Source organism: Pelophylax lessonae, assembly GCF_965119305.1.
Source record: "Pelophylax lessonae genome assembly, chromosome: 1".
NCBI classification, from domain to species: Eukaryota; Metazoa; Chordata; class Amphibia; order Anura; family Ranidae; genus Pelophylax; species Pelophylax lessonae.
The window spans coordinates 483,875,567-483,893,074 of record NC_138768.1 but is presented as its reverse complement, the minus strand read 5'-3'; the positions used below and the strand labels follow the sequence as shown (position 1 = coordinate 483,893,074).

The 17,508-nt window shown below is 48.3% G+C and overlaps 1 protein-coding gene across 2 annotated transcripts in view; it reads left to right on the top strand.

The window, feature by feature from the left end:
• POLR2B (RNA polymerase II subunit B) overlaps positions 1-17,508 on the top strand; it is an 837,536-nt gene that overhangs the window by 375,626 nt on the left and 444,402 nt on the right. The window lies entirely within an intron of this gene.

The window sequence follows — 17,508 nt, the reverse complement described above, 5'->3', positions numbered from 1 at the left end:
CACCCCCCCCCACAGTTAGAATCACTCCCTTAGGCTTACATTTAACCCCTTGATCATCCATAGTATTAACCCCTTCCCTGCCAATGGCATTATTACAGAAACAGTGCATATTTTTAGCACTGATTACTGTAGTAATGTCACTGGTACCCCCAAAAGTGTAAAAAATGTCAGGGGCCCGATCTGTCCGCCACAATGTCGCAGTCCCACAAAAAATCGCAGATCGCCGCCATTGCTAGTAAAAAAACAAAAAAAACAAAAAAAAAAACCAATAAAAATTGACAAATTTTTCCCGTAGTTAGTAAACGCAATAACTTTTGCACAAACCAATCAAAATACACTTATTGCAATTTTTTTTTTTACCAAAAATATGTAGCAGAAAACAAATTGCCCTAAAAGGTTTGATTTTTAAATTTTTTTTTTTTTTTTTTTAGCAGAATGTGAAAAATATATATTTTTTTTTTTTCAAAATTGTCGCTCTTTTTTTGTTTATAAGCGCAAAAAATAAAAATCACACAGGTGATCAAATACCACCAAAATAAAGCTCCTTTTGTGGGAAACAAAGACATCCATTTCGATTGGGTACTGCATCGCACGACCGCGCAATTGTCCGTTAAAGTCACGCAGTGCCGAATCACAAAATAGGGCCTGGTCATTAAGCAGCAAAATCTTCCGGTCTTAAAATGGTTAAAAGGGCTATCTAGGCTTCTGTCATTGAGAGGCATCAGTTAAATAGACATTCCTTTGAAAGGTATTGCTATGGCTCCATCTAGTGGTAGTATAAAGTAGGTACACTAAAAAGGATTTTGGTTTCAATACTCTTGCATGATCTGGATAGCAATTTGTAAGAACCGACATACAAGTCCAAAAGAAGAGAAGAAAAAAACTTCAAAAACTTGCAAGTAGTAACTTGTGAGTATCACAAACTGGATAAAGAAGTAAAGTAAAAGGTAAAGTCCTGCAAACAAGAATGGGGGAAAATATTCTCAGCTCAGCCGAACATCGGGTACAATTGGTATTAACACGGGATTCTGTTGACCATTGAGGCACCAATAGGTGATAAACCTGTAAAGGCACATGGACGTGGAGGTGATTATCAAGAATATTAGGCAGTTTGGTGGTGGTTTTAGATTGACCTCTAGATGATGATGATCCTGGAATGTCAGGGCTGTTGTCAGCGGGTATTAGCCCCTGTTTTCGCAGAAGCTCCATTCCTCTTTCTAGGGAAGAGATGGAGTGGGACTCATTATTCATAGCCATTAATCAATTTCGCTGGAAATCCCAACTTTATAGAGGATTGTGTGATTGTGCAGCATTTTAGTTCTAGGCACTAGGTTGTTCCTGGCAGTCATTGTGGCTTGTGAAAGATCAGCATATAAAGTGATGCCTGCATAGGTATCGGAGTGTATGATTGTTGTCTGCAGAATCACATTAATTGATTCTTTATGTGCTAGAAATGGATCTGTGCTGTAACATCCCTGGGGATCCTTTCAGGCAGGTGGGACGGTTTGGGCAATCTGTGAGCTCTATCAATGGTGATATCCGAAGGAGAGCGAGAAGGGAGCGCTTTAGGCATGAGCTGTTGCAGGAAGGGGCACAGATCAGCTGATTTTACGATTTTCAGGGATCCCCTTAAAATGTTTTTACCGCGCAACCTATCCTCCAGGTCTGCCACTTTAAGCCTTAATGATTTAAGCTCATCTTCCACATCAAAGTGGGCATCCGCAAGCTCATTATGTGCTAATGTGAATTCCCCATCTTGTTTTCTACATAGTCCACTCTGCTCTCTAGACCTGCTATTTATTTTTTTGTGTAGCGCATAAAGCAAGCTATATCCTGCTGTATAGCTCCTCTGAGTGTTAGTAGCATGTCCCTCATGGTGATGTCTGTCATAGGTTACCCTGAGGTGGGGAAGGCATCTAGCTGCTGGCTTGTATGCAGGGGCCTCCTCCATTTCATCTCCCTCTAAGGCAGTGTCATCAAGTTTGTCATCTGGAGAGTTAAATCTCCTTTATTGTTTAATAAGGCTGCTGGAGGGTGAGCATGGATGTGGATTGCCTGTACCAGACTCCTCACCAGTTCTAGTGCAGGGAGAACTGAGGGATCTGTCTGCTGCAGACACAGGAGCTTGTCTCCCAGTGCCAGCACCATCTTGGATCTGTCTGCTCGGCATTTTAGTGAAGAATTATTTCAGTTTTCGTGGTCCCTCTCTCTTTTCGCTTGCCCATGACGATGGACTGGCTTTCCTAGGTCTCCCTTTTCTGTTTAGCCACAATCAGGCTGTGTCAGGTCGCTGTGGAAAGCTTGAGAGCACCCGATGTGTCCGAGCTCCTCTCTCACACCACCATCTGCTCTGGCTGCCGACCCCGCACCGCATAATTTGTTTTTCTCTTGCGTCCTCTGACAGTCACCGCCCACTAATACAGTCTTCACTTATGGGATATTGACCTTTTTATCCACAGGAGTAAGCTAAGCAGAAGATTTTGTTAGAAACATTCACAAAAAGCTTTGCATAGACACACCTATAGGGTGCTGTCCCTCTGGTCCAATACCCCCTTGCTAGCAGCATTCCCAATTCAGTTTGTCTTTTGCCTAGTCAGGAGTAGGCAGGCTTCCCTTAGCTGGAGCTACAGTCTCGGCCTTTTTCTTCTGTTTTCTTAATTTTTTATTTCTGCTGGGTGTGTTTTCTTTACACTGATAGCTTTTTTTATTTGTTCCTGCACTTAGTCAGGCTTTTTTGCAGAAGAGATGTCTTTTCTGCAATAAAAGCTTTCCTGCTTGTAGTTTCTTACAGCTGGACTAAAGTTCCACTGTAACAAAGTTAACTGTTTTCCAAAACCATTACTTTCAAGGTATGCCATGAATGATATATTTTACAGTTGCTAGTCTGCTTATTTTAGCTCACGCTATCAAATGGCTGTTTATAGCTGGTCACATGTGCAGCACCATGGCAACTTCAGATCAAATGGAGTCTAAGATGGTAGTTTTCTTGGCTGGGGGGGGGGGGGGGGGTTCATTCTGCAATAAGAAAATAGTTCTACTGTAGTAGTTATATACTTTGTTGTCAAATCATGAAGTTGTGTAACTAATATAACCAATAAATCCAACTTTCTCTTACGTACTCTGACAGTCGCTGCCTGTTCATATAGCCTTCACTAGTAGGTAATGGCACCCTCTGCAGGAGTAAGCTAGGCAGTTAGAAATGTTAATGAAAAACTTTTCTCTTGCGTCCTCTGACAGTCGCTGCCCACTCATACAGTCTTCACTACTGGGTATTGGTCTTATCCACAGGAGTTAGCTAGGCTGAAGATTTTGTTAGAAACATTCACAAAAACTTTGCATAGACACACCTATAGGGGGCTGTCCCTCTAGTCCAATACCCCCCCTGCTAGCAGCATTCCCATTTCAGTTTGTCTTTTGCCTAGTTAGGAGTAGGCAGGCTTCCATTGGCTGGGGCTGCAGTCTCGGCCTTTTCTTCTGCTTAATTTTTATTTCTGCTAAGTGATTTTTCTTTACACTGATAGCTTTTTTTGTTCCTGCGCTTAGTCAGACTTTGGAAGACTACAGCGTTTGCGGAGCTGGGAATCGCACTGGTTGTACTAGAGCCTTACGGAATCCCAGCCTGCCATCGAGCGTTAGCAGGCTATGCGTACGCCCTGGCCTCGCAAACGACCTGGCCTGCGGAGTGACTACTTTGCTAGGATGTCTCAACTGCGGTACGCCGCGTGTTGCTAGTGTCCTGTTCGGCTGACGGCACCCCCACCCAGAGTGGAAGGATTTCCGTCAGAGTGGCACCCACGTTTTCGCTGGATCGGTGAGTACCATGCTACCCTTCTGTCTATGGCATTTTCTGTCGCGGGGTGTATGTGGGGCCTCGGTTAGGGGGATGGCAGTCTATTTGAAGTCTGTACAAAGGAAATAAACTCCTGTAGGGATTGCCACTTTGGGAAGGGTTCCTGAAAAAAATGTTGCAGGAAAGTCTTCCCTCCAAATTTCATTTCAAATCTTTTTTATTGCAATTTTTCAATTAGGGTATAACAATAGGCAGGTTTGCATAGTATGTGTAACAGGTATTGCAAAACAGTAATCAAATAACAATCGTGAAAATAGATCCACTTGACTTGTAAGCCTATAATATCCACAATATAGAATGAGAGGGTTAGACCATGACTACTTCACTCAATTCCTCTGGCTGTCGCATAACAGTGTAAATGTGCCATCTAGCGGCCGCAAGTTAAATTACACAAACATTCAGATTAAACCAGTGGTCCCAATTGGACCAGTTGGTTTTTTCCCTTTGGTAAGACTCACTATTGGGGTTTACAAGTAGCTCGTACGTGTGGTGCAGTTGGGTAGTGTGGACGATGTCTTGGAGGGAAGGAGGTTGGCTGCTCTTCCATTTCCTAGTAATACTCAATCTAGTTGCAAATAGGACATTCAGCACTATTTTACGGAGCGGTCTTGGGATGGTCTCTATGGTCAGGTTCAAAAGTCCCAGTTCAGGCGTCGGGTTCAGGGGTATCTGTGTAATGTTAGTTAACAGCTGGAATACTTCTGACCAAAGGGCGCGGATTGGCGTGCAATCCCACAACAGGTGTTTAATGGTGCCTAGTTTGCCACATGCTCGCCAGCATGTAGGAGTGTCGCTATGGAACTTCGCTATTATGTCAGGGGTGAGGTACCATCTTAGTGGTATTTTAAGGTGCATTTCTCTAATGGAGGCGCTCAAGGAGGCTTTACTGCTCAAGGATAGGGCCTTGGACCACTGTTGAGGAGAGAAGGTCACCTCCAGATCTCGTTCCCATTTGAGCAGGGGAGGAGATTTGGTAAAGGCGTTCTTTTCACTCAAAATAGGATAGATAGTAGAGATCCCCTTCGCTTTCTGAGAAGGGGAGGTGAGGAACTCCCAAATTTTCTTCGGGATGACGGCTCTGTACTGGGGGTTGTGCTGCAGGCAGGACTTAATTTGGACGTGTCTGTACCATTCAGTCTTGGGGATATGAAACTCCGAAGTTAACTGTGGGAAGGTTTTAAGGGCATCTCCAATATAGAGGGCGTCTAGAGTGACGATTCTATGAGTCCATTGACTCAGGTTCATATCTGGGACTACTTGGAGAATGCTAAGTAGAGGTAGAGAAATTGTAATAAGCGGGGTATGTTTCCATCTTGAGTGCGTCAAGCACAGCCATGCCGCGACCGAAGCTCTCACGGTCGGAGGTAAGTGCGCTGGAATCTTGTCCCCAATTTGCCTATTACATAACCATGAGGTGAGATCTCTGCGAGGGGCTAGGTGTTGTTCCAGTGTCCCCCAGACAGTATCTGGGGAGTGCTGGAACCACTGGCGTAGTTGCGAAAGGACGGACGCTAAGTAGTATTCCAGGTTGGGCCTCCTGCTTCCTTAGACTTCATCAGTATCCCCCGCGTACACCGGGCACGTTTGCCCTGCCATAAATAGCGGGACACCATCGACTGTAATGCATGTAGGAATGACTTGGGGATGGGTATCGACCTGAAAAGGTATAGCAGTTTGGGTAGTGTACACATTTTAAAGGCGGCTAGTCGCCCCGACCACGTCAACTCAAATTTCGCTAGATTTTGAAGTTCTTTTGATAATTGGAATTTGAATGGGAGGAAATTTGCCTGGAACAGGAGGTTAGTGGATTTGGTGAGGGTGATGCCTAGGTATGTAACCCCGTTGTCTGCCCATTTGTATGGAAGCGATCTGGCGAAGATTTCTGGTTATCCCGTCGATACCTAGGTCCAACATGGTCGATTTAGACTCGTTCACTTTATACAACGAGACTTCCCCGAATTCTGTAAGAATAGATTTGATTCGCGGTAGGGAGGATGCTGGATTTGATACCATCAGGATAACATCATCAGCAAATAAGCTGATGCGGTGCTCCTGAGGTCCCACGTGAATCCCGGTGATGCAGGGGTCCGTATGGATTTTTTGGGCCAGGGGTTCTATGGCTAAATTAAAGACAATGGGCGAAAGGGGGCACTCTTGCCGTGTACCATTCGTGATATTGAAAGGGGAGGAAAGGGACGTGTCGACCAGGACTTGAGCTGTCGGGTGGGAATAAAGTGCCTGGATAGCTGCATGCATTCTGCCATCTATGCCAAATCTGCGGAGCACTTCCTGGAGATACCGCCAATGGACTCTATCGAATGCCTTCTCTGCATCCAAGGAGAGGAGCAGAGAAGGCATTCTAATGGAGTGTGCAGCGTGAATAACCTCTAGAAGTCGTCTGGTTGCGTCAGCAGATTGTCTACCTAACGTGAAACCTGATTGGTCTTTGTTTATTAGGCTTGGCATCAGTCTATTAGCAACTAGCTTGGCGTAAATTTTTATATCTGAATTGAGCAAGGAGATGGGTCGGAAATTTTGTGCGGTTTAAGGGTCTTTACCCGGTTTAGGGAGGGTCACGATGGTGGCTTCGAGCATCTCCGTCGGGAAGGATGAGGTGGCTGCAGCGTCATTGAACACTGTGCACAGATGGGGCGCCAGTATGTCTGTCATAGATTTGTAGTAGTCGTTTACTAGACCATCTGGGCCAGGGGATTTCCCAGTTGGCAAGGATGCTATGGCGGATTGAACTTCTTCTACTGTGAAGGGGGCGTTAAGTTGCGTAGGTTGTACGGACAAGAGGGAAGGCAGTGTGATACTATCTAGAAACTGCTTTATATGGTCGGAGTTGGGGGGTGAGGGTACTAAATCCTTCAAGTTATAGAGGGATTCATAATAGCTTCTAAAAGCATTGGCTATGTCCCTGGGATCGTGCAGTCGTTCATTCGTGTGGGGATGGACGATGGATTTGATTTTAGTTTCGGTACGTTGGCCTTTAAGTTTGGCTGCCAGTAGTTTGCCAGCCTTGTTGCTAGTGGCGTAGTACGTAGCTTTGGCTCTTCGGAGATTACGTTCGTACGTGTCAAGGAGATGGGATCGGAGTTCTCGCCTGAGCGTCAAGAGTCGGGTTTTTAGGTCTGTGGAGGGTTTAGTCTTATTCTGGGTCTCCAGAGAAGCAATGTCTTTTGTGAGTTTATCTACAATTTGGGAACGTTTCCTGTTTGTTCTACGCTGCAATTGAATAAGTACCCCTCTGCTGAACGCCTTATGGGCGTTCCAAAGAGTCGCGGACTCAGATACCGACCCCTGATTGGTCTTAAAAAATTCGGATAGGGAGTTTTTTAGAAAATTTACATTGTCCGGCAGTTTGAGCAGAGCAGCATTAGCTCTCCAGGGTTTTGGAGACGTGGGTTTTTGTGACAGTGAGAGTTCAACACTCACTGGGGCGTGATCGGACCATGTGATCGGGGCTATCTCTGAGTCCACCGCCCTTTGGAGTAAAGTCAAGTCAGACAAAATGACATCAATACGCGAATGTGTTGTGCACCACAGAGTGATGGGAGAATTCCTTATCGGAGGGATGGTGGCACCTCCAAACGTCATATAGATCATGTCTGTGGATAAAACCTTGCAAGGACGGTAGACATCTGGTGGTGGTAGCTGAAGTGTCCACTGTTCTGTCTGGGGGAAGGTTAAAGTCACCACACAGCACTAAGGGACCTTTTTGAACCGATCGGATTTTTGTCATAGTTCTGTTAAGGAACCGGAGTTGATGAATGTTAGGAGCGTACAGAGAGACCAAAGTAACCGTAAATCCATCTATGGAGCAGACTATGATTAAGTATCTGCCGTTGGCATCTGCAACTGAGGTGATCAAATCAAAATCCAAGTCCTTGTGTATAGCCAAAAGTACTCCCTTACGTTTCCTAGAACAGGAGGCCGTGAATACGGTGGGGTATTCCTTATGGGAGCAAAGGGGAGCGTGTTGGTCTAGAAAGTGAGTCTCTTGGACACAAACAATGTCAGCTTTGTTCTTAATGGCAGTGCGCCACAGTGAAGTGCGCTTGGCTGGATGGTTGAGGCCGTTGGCATTGACAGATAAGATTTTAACCGTCGTGTGCGTGGAAGTGAGTGCGAGGGATTAGTACTCACGGAACCATAGGTGGTCGTATTGTAGCTAGATGGATGAGTGAAGAGTCGGAAGCTGTCAGTGTAGTCTCCTGTAGTCTTGTAGAGCAATCTTGCAGATCTGTGGAGCTTGAGGGATGTCCCGGAGATCCCGGGGGAAGACATAAATTCTCGTGGTAGATCAGAGTCTGTTACACCTGCAGAGGAGGGAGAAAGGGAACAACACAAAAGCAGACAGTACAAACATAAAACATAAAGGCGGAAGGAAACCATAGGCTGGGGTAGCCATCTCCAGTCGGGGGTGAGAACAGTTCAACAGCCAAACGGGCTAAACGCCTCTTAACGACAAGCTGGAGGTAGAACAGGACTCCAGAAAAAAGGGAGTAGAGCTGTAGAAGAAAAAGGTTGTGAGCCCAGTCATTCAAGTGTCTCTCGAGTTGCGTTGCGGCATGGATTGCCATTGCGGGGGAACTCTGCTCGGGGACTTTTTCGCTCCGGGGGGGGCACTGGGTCAGGGATGATGCCCCATGAATGGAGCAGGGATATGCCCCTATCGAGTGTGGTGATCATGTACGATTCTCCATTCCTCTCCACCAAAATCTTGGAAGGGTGTTTCCACTTGTACGACAGGTTGTGATTTCGCAGAGCCTTGGTGATAGTAGAAAGTTGTCTGCGCATGTCCAAAGTATGTTTAGATAGGTCTGCAAAAAATTTGTACAGCGGAGTAGGGTTCAGGGAGGTTTCCCAAGGACCTAGCCTTGTTCAGGATGGCTTCTTTGGTTTGGTAGAAGTGCACACGGAGCAACGTGTCGCGTGGCACATGTTGCGGGAGAAAAGGGGGTTTAGGAACCCTGTGTATACAGTCAATCGTCAGTTCCAGGGGGGTCGCTCCAGGTAAAATAGCTAAAAACACATCCGTGGCGAATTTGTGTAGCTCAGCGGGTGGTACAGTCTCAGGAATGCCACGAATCTTAAGATTATTCCTTCTGGAGCGATCTTCCAGATCTGCGATTTTAGCTTTCAGCCATTGTCGCTCGTCTAAGTTTTCTTCATGTGCCTCTACCAAATCATTTACTGTTGTCACAATCTCAGAGACTGATGATTCCACAGAATGAACCCTTTCCCCTAAGGAGAGTACTTCAGCAGAAAATTTTGTTGCAAGTGAAACTGTCTGCTTGGAGGGAGGTATGGAGGACATCATGTTCTTTAATGCAGTGTCCATAATAGGTTGGCCTACTGTGGGGAAGGCAGCGAAGGGAGATGACCCCAGGGAGATGGGCAGCAGGGGGTTACTCGAGCTCCCAGGCTGTGTGGCCTTGTCAGCGGAGTCCAGCCGCATCTTTGACTTGGCCTGGTGCCGAGGCAAAAGGAGAAAGGGTACCTGGTTGCTGGTTGCCAGAAGAGGCTGTATCCTCCGGCAGATCAGTGTAATGGACCCTTTGCTTCCCTGATGCGGCAAGGCCCGGAGCGCCGGCGCCATCTTGTCGACCGCCTCGGGCCAGCATCGGGAAGAATGCTGTCAGTTTCTTCGGCCCCTTTACATCTTTTCTCTTGCGGGACATCGTGGTGTGCAGCCGCTGTCAGCCGGGGTTTGGATGGATGCGAGAATCCTGTTCAGGTCCCTGGGGATGGCGCTGGATGGAGTCGTCGGCCGGCGGAGCGAGAGCTCAAGCGTCCATCACTGTCCCGCGCTGGCCACGCCCCCCCTTCCCTACAAATTTCACCTGGCTTGGTGACCGTTGACAAACTACAAAATATACTACAAAAGACAGGAGACTCAGGGGTTCTCCTAAAAGTCAACTATGGGCACCAAAGAATTGGTGATAAAAGCAAATGTTATTAATTCAAAAATTCTGTAGTGGGTAGTAGAGGGGGGGGGGGGGGGGGCAAGACAATCTTGCTCAAAACATGAAAAAGCACAATCCCAGCAAAAAAATAGTAGTACTCCGACCAGCGGTGCATGGAAAAAAGGTTTCATCGTTAAGAGGGCATGTCCAGTCATGTTTGAAACAGGGAAGGCTAAATCAGGTTGCCAATAGTTAAAGTATTTGGCTGGCCAAGATGTATCCCTGTGACTGCAGTCCTGAAGATGTGATGGTGCTGTAAAGGGGAAGCCAGTTGAAGCTTGCTGAGTAAATTGCTCCGTTTATAGGGGCAGTATAGACGGCACCAAAGCCTTTAGGTAGCACAAACAGCGGACACAGTACCTCATGTAGCGGTGACAGACGGACAGTTGTAATAATAATAATAAATTAATAAAATTTGCTTTTTTCACCAATTTCTTGGTGCCCATAGTTGACTTTCTTAGGAGAACCCCTGAGTCTCCTGTCTTTTGTAGTATATTTGGAGTCTGTGTTATTCCCATCATGTCTGTCTGTATGGCTCCCGTGTGTCCCTCATGGTCCCTGTGGGGGCGCTATAGCGGTCCTGCCGCGGTGTGGGGGGTTTGCGGGGGTCCCTGTCGTGTTTTTGTGCTACGTTTTGGGGGTACAGACATGTTGGTGGGGGCCGCAGCAGTGTACAATTGTGGGGCCGCCATTTTGGGTGTGGGCAGGCTGTTTGACCTCATGTAAGGGCAGCAGCCATTTTCTCTGTAATGCTTGGCGCCCTTTCGGGCGCCATCTTTAGTGTGGGCAATGTGTTTCCCCATGTACTTGGCGGCCATTTTCTCGGAGCCTCCCCCATAGACTTACATTGGCAACCATTTTCTTGTGGCTCAGACCTATGTTCGGCCTCTAGTGGCGTGACATCATTTCCTCTCTCCAAGCACTCAGATCGAGCTTGCAGCGTGGTATTGTATAGATACACTTCTGGGGGGCTTTTCTGCATTTTTTTCAGGTTTCTATCCCTGCTGGTAGTTATATCCTTCAGTGCTTAGTAGCACAGGCTAGTCACTCATTGCGGTACATTACGGTGGGAACCGCCACTATCACCAATTTATAGGGCCAGCGCCATAAAATTTCTAAGTGTGTTTTATGGAGTCCCAGGATAGCAAATTCCCCCCCAGCTCTGGTGGAGGGTTCAGGTACTCCTGAATCCTCTGCAATAGTCTCACTTACTGCTGCACTCGTGACTTTAGCATCAAAAGTGGATCTGTTGATGTCTTAGCGGGCTTCTAAGAAAAGGCCCAGGCTTTCTCAATCTTCTGATTCGGAACTAGAACTAGATATGGTTGCCACGGACAGTGTACCCCCCTGAGGGGGGTCTGTCGGATGGGGAGAAAGAGGGGGAGGATTCCCCCTCCGGGTCGGCCAGAGAACGCGCTGCAATGTCTGCGCTCATTAGCTCTGTTAAAGACACGCTACATTTAGAGGATGAGCCCCACCCACCGGTTAAGCGGTCTTCCTTTGGGACCCGCAGAACCCAAAAGTCGGTTCAGGTGTTTCCCTGTCCCGCTGAGTTTCACGAAACCATGAACGATCAATGGCGCAATTTAAAGCGCAATTTTGTGGTACCTAAGCGGTTTCAGTACTGTTATCCGATGTCTCTAATGAATTTGCGCTGGACTGTGGCCCCTAAGGTGGACCACACGGTATCCAGGTTAAATAAAGCCACTATGATGCCCGCAGAGGATTCTCCGGTGTTCCCGGGACCCGGCGGATAGGCGGGTGGAATCTCTTACCCGCCACTCCTATATGGTGGCAGGTTCCTTGATGAAACCCGTGTTTGCCTCAGTAATGGTCTCTCTGTGGCTGTGCTGTGGTGGAGTGGACTAAGGTGCTAAGATGCACCCTTGTGGCCGATTCCACCCCTCCGGCTACTCTGGAGATGGTGGACCAAATTATTCAGGCTGTTTTATACCAGTGTAATGCGGCCTTTAATGAGGCCCCTTGAGTCTCCCGCTTATCTGCGGTCGCAGTAATGATCCGTCGCATCGTGTGGTTGAAAAGCTGGTCGGCCGACCAGACTTCCAAGAAGATGGTGTCTGACATCCCTTATGCAGGGAATCACCTTTTTGGGGACTCACTGGACGAATTGGTTAAGGGGGTCACTGGGGGTAAAAGCGCACTGCTGCCCCAGGTGTCCAGGGGCAAGTTTTTCCGCGGTAAGCGGGGCCCTTCCTTTAAACCTAACCAGGGGTCCTTTCGTGCCTTCAAGGCACAAGACCAGGGCATATCCTTCAAGGCCTCTGGTGGCCAAAAGAAGCTTTGGGCGGGCAGGCCTAAAGCTGCCCACTCTGGCACGGCGGCCCAGTCTGCCTCGACTTGAAGGGGGGCCCTCACCCGTTTCCGGGGTGGGGGGACGTCTGCGCTGTTTTCCGGACCTTGGCTGGCCAAGATTCAGGACAGATTGGTTCAGGATCTCATTCGGTCAGGGTACAAGATCGAATTTCGATCGCGCCCAGCAGACAGATTCTTTCCCTCAAATCTTCATTTGACCCCAGATCGTTTCCGCGATCTTCAACGGGCGGTTGAGGATCTCCTCGCCCAGGGGGTGATAGTCCCAGTGCCACATCGGGACAGGTTTCGCTGTTTCTACTTGAATCTGTTCACGGTGCCCAGAAAGGAGGGCAAGGTGCGTCCAATTCTGGACTTAAAGTTTCTGAACCGCTTCGTGCGGGTTCTAAAGTTCCGCATGGAATCGCTCCGATCGGTGGTGGCCTCCCTGAGCTCGGGAGATTTCCTGGCTTCCATCGACCTCAAGAATGCGTATTTACACATCCCCATTTACGAAGGTCATAAGAGGTACCTCTGATTCGCAATCGCGGAGGAACACTATCAGTTCGCGGCGTTGCCTTTCGGTCTCGCTTTGGCTCCAAGGGTGTTTACCCAAGTATTGGCTCTTGTCCTGGCCCTGTTGTGGGCGCATAGGATTGCAATCCTTGGATATCTGGACGATCTCCTGTTAAGGTCGAGCTCCAGTGCCACTCTGTTGCATAATCTGTCAACCACGGTTCAGATTCTCCAGGAGTTCGGGTGGACCATCAATTTTCAGGAGTCGACATTGTCTCCTTCTGTTCGCCTCCCCTACCTGGGGATGGTTCTGGACTCCGCCCAGGCGAAAGTTTTCCTGCCGGATGACAAACTCTGGACTCTACAGAACGAGGTCAGGTCCCTCAGGGACAACGAATCCTCATCGCTCAGAACCTGCATGCAGTCCCTGGGATTGATGGTGTCAGCCTTCGAGGCGGTACCATTTGCACAGTTCCACACACGATCTCTGCAAGCGGATAATCTGGCCAGGTGGGACAGGCATCCTCAGTCCTTGGACAGGAGGATATCTTTGAGCCACCAAGTCAAAGCGGATCTTCTGTGGTGGCTCCAGTCTCCGGCTCTGATGGAAGGGAAATCCTTCCGGCCGTTGTAATGGACGGTGATCACCACGGACGCCAGCCTGTCGGGCTGGGGTGGCGTTCTGGGCAATTTGTCTGCCCAAGGCACTTGGTCGAAGGATGAATCCTCTCTACCGATCAATGTCTTGGAACTGAGAGCGATCAGACTAGGTTTGCTCCGTTGGTCGGATCGGCTTCGGGGCCACCCTGTGCATGTGCAGACGGACACCGCAACTGCCAAGGAAGTGGCCGAGATTCTGTCTTGGGATCAGACAAGACGATTGTACAAGCTTATTCGCTTAGGGAACGGGCTCCATCCTTCCCTGTCACGGCACACTCTACCAGAGCGGTGAGTGCGTCTTGGGCCTTCCGCCATCAGGCGTCGGTGTCCCAGGTGTGCAAAGCGGTGACCTGGTCGTCAGTGCACACCTTTACAAAATTTTACGAACTTGATGTTTTGGCATTGGCAGATGCCTCCTTTGGCCGCAAAGTTCTGAGTGCGGCAGTGCCTTAAGCTGGATACACACTATCCAACTTTTGTGGTTAGATTTCCTTCAGATTTAGCTTTTCTATGTAGTGCAAGGGCCTGCCAGATTGCATACAAATTGAAAGTGTTTAGATTTGACCTCCATATTATATGGTTTTGGTAAGTCTAAAGGAAAAAGTCTTCAGAAAATCTTAGTGTGTATGGACCATAAGGGGAGACATGGCGTTTTTTAGCCTGTCCCCTCTTGTTGGTTTTTTTTTCCCTGGTTATTTTGCTTTCCTGGGTTTGTTCGCTCCTGTTGAGCTTTCCTGTTACCCAGTGTGCTACCTTTATCGTTCATATAAGGTTCTTTTCTCTGATTTGGGTGCTGCGTTGCCTTTGAGACGGTTACGTTTCCCACCCTCCACATCTACACTGCTTTGGGACATCCCAGTAGTGAAGACTGTATGAGTGGGCGGCGATTGTCAGAGGACGTAAGAGAAAATAGAATTTTTGTAAGAACTTACCGTAAAATTCTTTTCTCTGAGATCTGACAGTCGCCACCCCGCCCCTCCTTTTAGGGTTGATGGACTATCTACTGCTTGCTACCAAACTGAATTGGGAATGCTGCTAGCAGGGGGGTATTGGACCAGAGGGACAGCCCCCTATAGGTGTGTCTATGCAAAGTTTGTGTGACTGTTTCTAACAAAATCTTCTGCCTTGCCTACTCCTGTGGCTAAGACCAATACCCAATAGTGAAGACTGTATGAGTGGGCGGCGACTGTCAGAGGACTCAGAGAAAATAAATTTACGGTAAGTTCTTTCAAAAAGTCTGAGTTACTACCTGATAACTCCCTTTCCAGGAATCCTCCAGGACGGTCACATGAGAGAGATGGCTCCTCCTCCTCCAGGAAACGCAAGCACAGTTAGGTTTAAAAGGCCGACCATCAGGCTGCCCCTCAGTTGTTAAAAGATGAACTGGACAGCTTTGGCGAATAGCCCAACATACTATAGACATAGTCGACCAACCAATAGGGCGGGGGTCCACTGTCCTGGAGGATTCCTGGAAAGGGAGTTATCAGGTAATAACTCAGACTTTCCCAAGTCATCCTCCAGGACGGTCACATAAGACCCCAACGATGCGTACCTAGGGTGGGACTACTGCCTGGAGAACTTTGCAACCAAAGGATAGATCCTGGGCGGAGACCAGATCGACCCTGTAGTGTTTGGCGAACGTCAAATCGCTGGCCCAGGTGGCTGCTTTGCAGATTTGATCTGCTGAGGATATGGCTCGAGTGGAGTGAGCCTTAATGCCTGCCGGTAAACTCTGGTTTTGAGCGGTGTAGGCTGCAACGATGGTCATTCTGGTCCATCTGGCTATGGAGGACTTTGAATGAACCTCCTGACATCCAGCGTGGCAAAAGCTTCCTCCCCCGGGGAGGTTGGGTTTTGCAAAATGAAGGAAGAATCACTTCTTGAGAACGATGAAATGCCGAGGACACCTTCGGAAGGAAGAGAGGGTCTATCCTGAGGATTACCTTGTCTGGAAAGATCGTCAAAAAGGGTTCCTTGATGGAAAGGGCCTGTAGATCACTCACCCTCCTAGCGGAGGTGATTGCTACCAGAAAGGTTGTTTTCAAGGTAAGGTTCTTCAGATTACAGTCCATTATAGGCTCAAACGGGGCTTTGGTGAGCGCCTGTAATACCAGTGCTAGATCCCAGGGGGCCACGCTGAGGTTTTTGCTGGGCCGGGATCTTTCAATGGATCTGAAGAACCGCTTCACCAGAGGGTCTTCGCCTATGGGTCTTTCCAAGAAAATTGACAGAGCTGCTGCCTGCACTTTGAGTGTGCTTACTGCAAGACCTTTGTCAACGCCCTCTAGAAGGAAATCCAACACAGTGCTGATGTCACTCAGGTTCCTGTTATTGGGTTCCATTTTTGATCTGTATGTTTTCCATACCTTGTTATAAATTTTCCTGGTCACAGGTTTCCTGCTTTGGAGCAGGACCTTCGTGACCTGGTGGACAGTCCTTTGTTCAGAAGAATGTTCCGTTCAGGATCCAGGCTGCTAACTTTAGCGTTTGGCTGTGAGGGTGATGTGCCCCCCCCCCCTTGTGCCAGAAGGTCGCTCCGAGCCAGCAGGATCCAGGGATCTTCTTCCGCCATTTTCTGTAGTGGGGTGAACCATGCCGGTTTCGGCCAAAAAGGTGCTATTAGAATCACCCTTGCCCTTTCCAAGCGGATTTTCCTGATCGTTCTGTGGATCAATTGGATTGGTGGAAAAGCATATGCCAGATTGAACCTCCAGGAGAACCCCAGTGCATCTATGCCCAGTGCGTTCTTTTCTTTGTGTAGTGAGAAGAATTTTATCGCTTTTTTGTTGTTTTCGGTGGCAAAAAGGTCTACTTCCGGGGTCCCCCACTTCTGTACCAGCGTATTGAAGATTTGATGATTCAGTTCCCATTCTGCTGGGTCCAGACTCTTCCGGCTCAGGAGGTCCGCCAGCACGTTTGTTGACCCTTTTTTATGTACCGCCGAGAGGGATAGTAAGTTTGCTTCTGCACCTGCCAGAATGTCGTGGGCTATCCTCAAGTGTTTTGAGTGTGTGCCACCCTGGTGGTTGATGTAGGAAACCGTCGCAATTTTGTCCGACAGGACCTGGACATGTTTTCCTATTGTTTTTCCCTGAAACACATTCAGGGCCTCTCTGACGGCCGCTAGTTCTCTCATTTTCGAGGATATCTTCTCCCCCGATTGGCACCAAGTGCCCTGCCTTACTTGGTGTCCTATGTGTGCCCCCCAGCCGAAGAGGCTCGCATCCGTTATTCTGACTTGGATGGTGGGCATCCAGAGTCTTCCCTGGGAAAGGGAGTCTTCTCTTAGCCACCAAGTCAGCGATTTCTTTATGGCTGATGGGATCGAGATTAGTCCGTCCAGCGAAGCTGTCTTCCCGTCCCAGTAGCTCAGAAGATGACCCCTGGAGAGGCCTCATGTGTAGCTGAGCCCACTGTACCGCTGGGATGCCTGCCGACATGAGGCCCAGGACCACCATGGTATCCCTTCTTGAGATCCTGTGTAGTTCTATTAGGCGCCTCGCAGCCTCCCTGAGTTTCGTTATCTTGCTCTCCGGGAGCAGGATTCTTTGTGACACCGTATTTACCTGGTATCCCAAGAATACTATCTCTTGTGAGGGGATTTTGTTGGATTTCTGGATATTGATCACCCACCCCAGTGAGGTGAGGAAATCCTCTGTCTGAATATTCTTTAATACCTCAGACTTTGGCCGTAAATCAGAAAATCGTCCAGGTAGGGAATTATTCGAACCCCTCTTACCCGGAGATCCTGGACTACCTCCGCCATGATCTTGGTGAAGATTCTTGGGGCTGAGGTGATTCCAAAGGGGAGCGCCTGAAATTGGAACAGGCGTATCTGTGACCCTGCGCGGGTAGCAAACCTTAGGAATTTTTGATGCCTTGGGTGAATTGGTACATGTAGATACGCATCTTGTAGGTCCAAAGTCACCGTAAATGCTCCTTCCGGGATCAGAGTTCTCACCGAGAAGATGGATTCCATCTTGAACTTCCTGTATCTCACCAGACGGTTGAGGTCTTTGAGGTTCAAAATAAGGCGGTGTTTGCCCGATGGTTTCAGTCTGAGAAAGACTCGGGAGAAGAAACCTTCCTTTGCCGGAGATGCTCCCGGTAGGGATGTTGTCCGGAATTTGTGAGGAGGACTTGCTGTAAATTCTATTTTGTAACCCTCTCTGATTATCTGTAGTATGAAAGGGTTTGGAC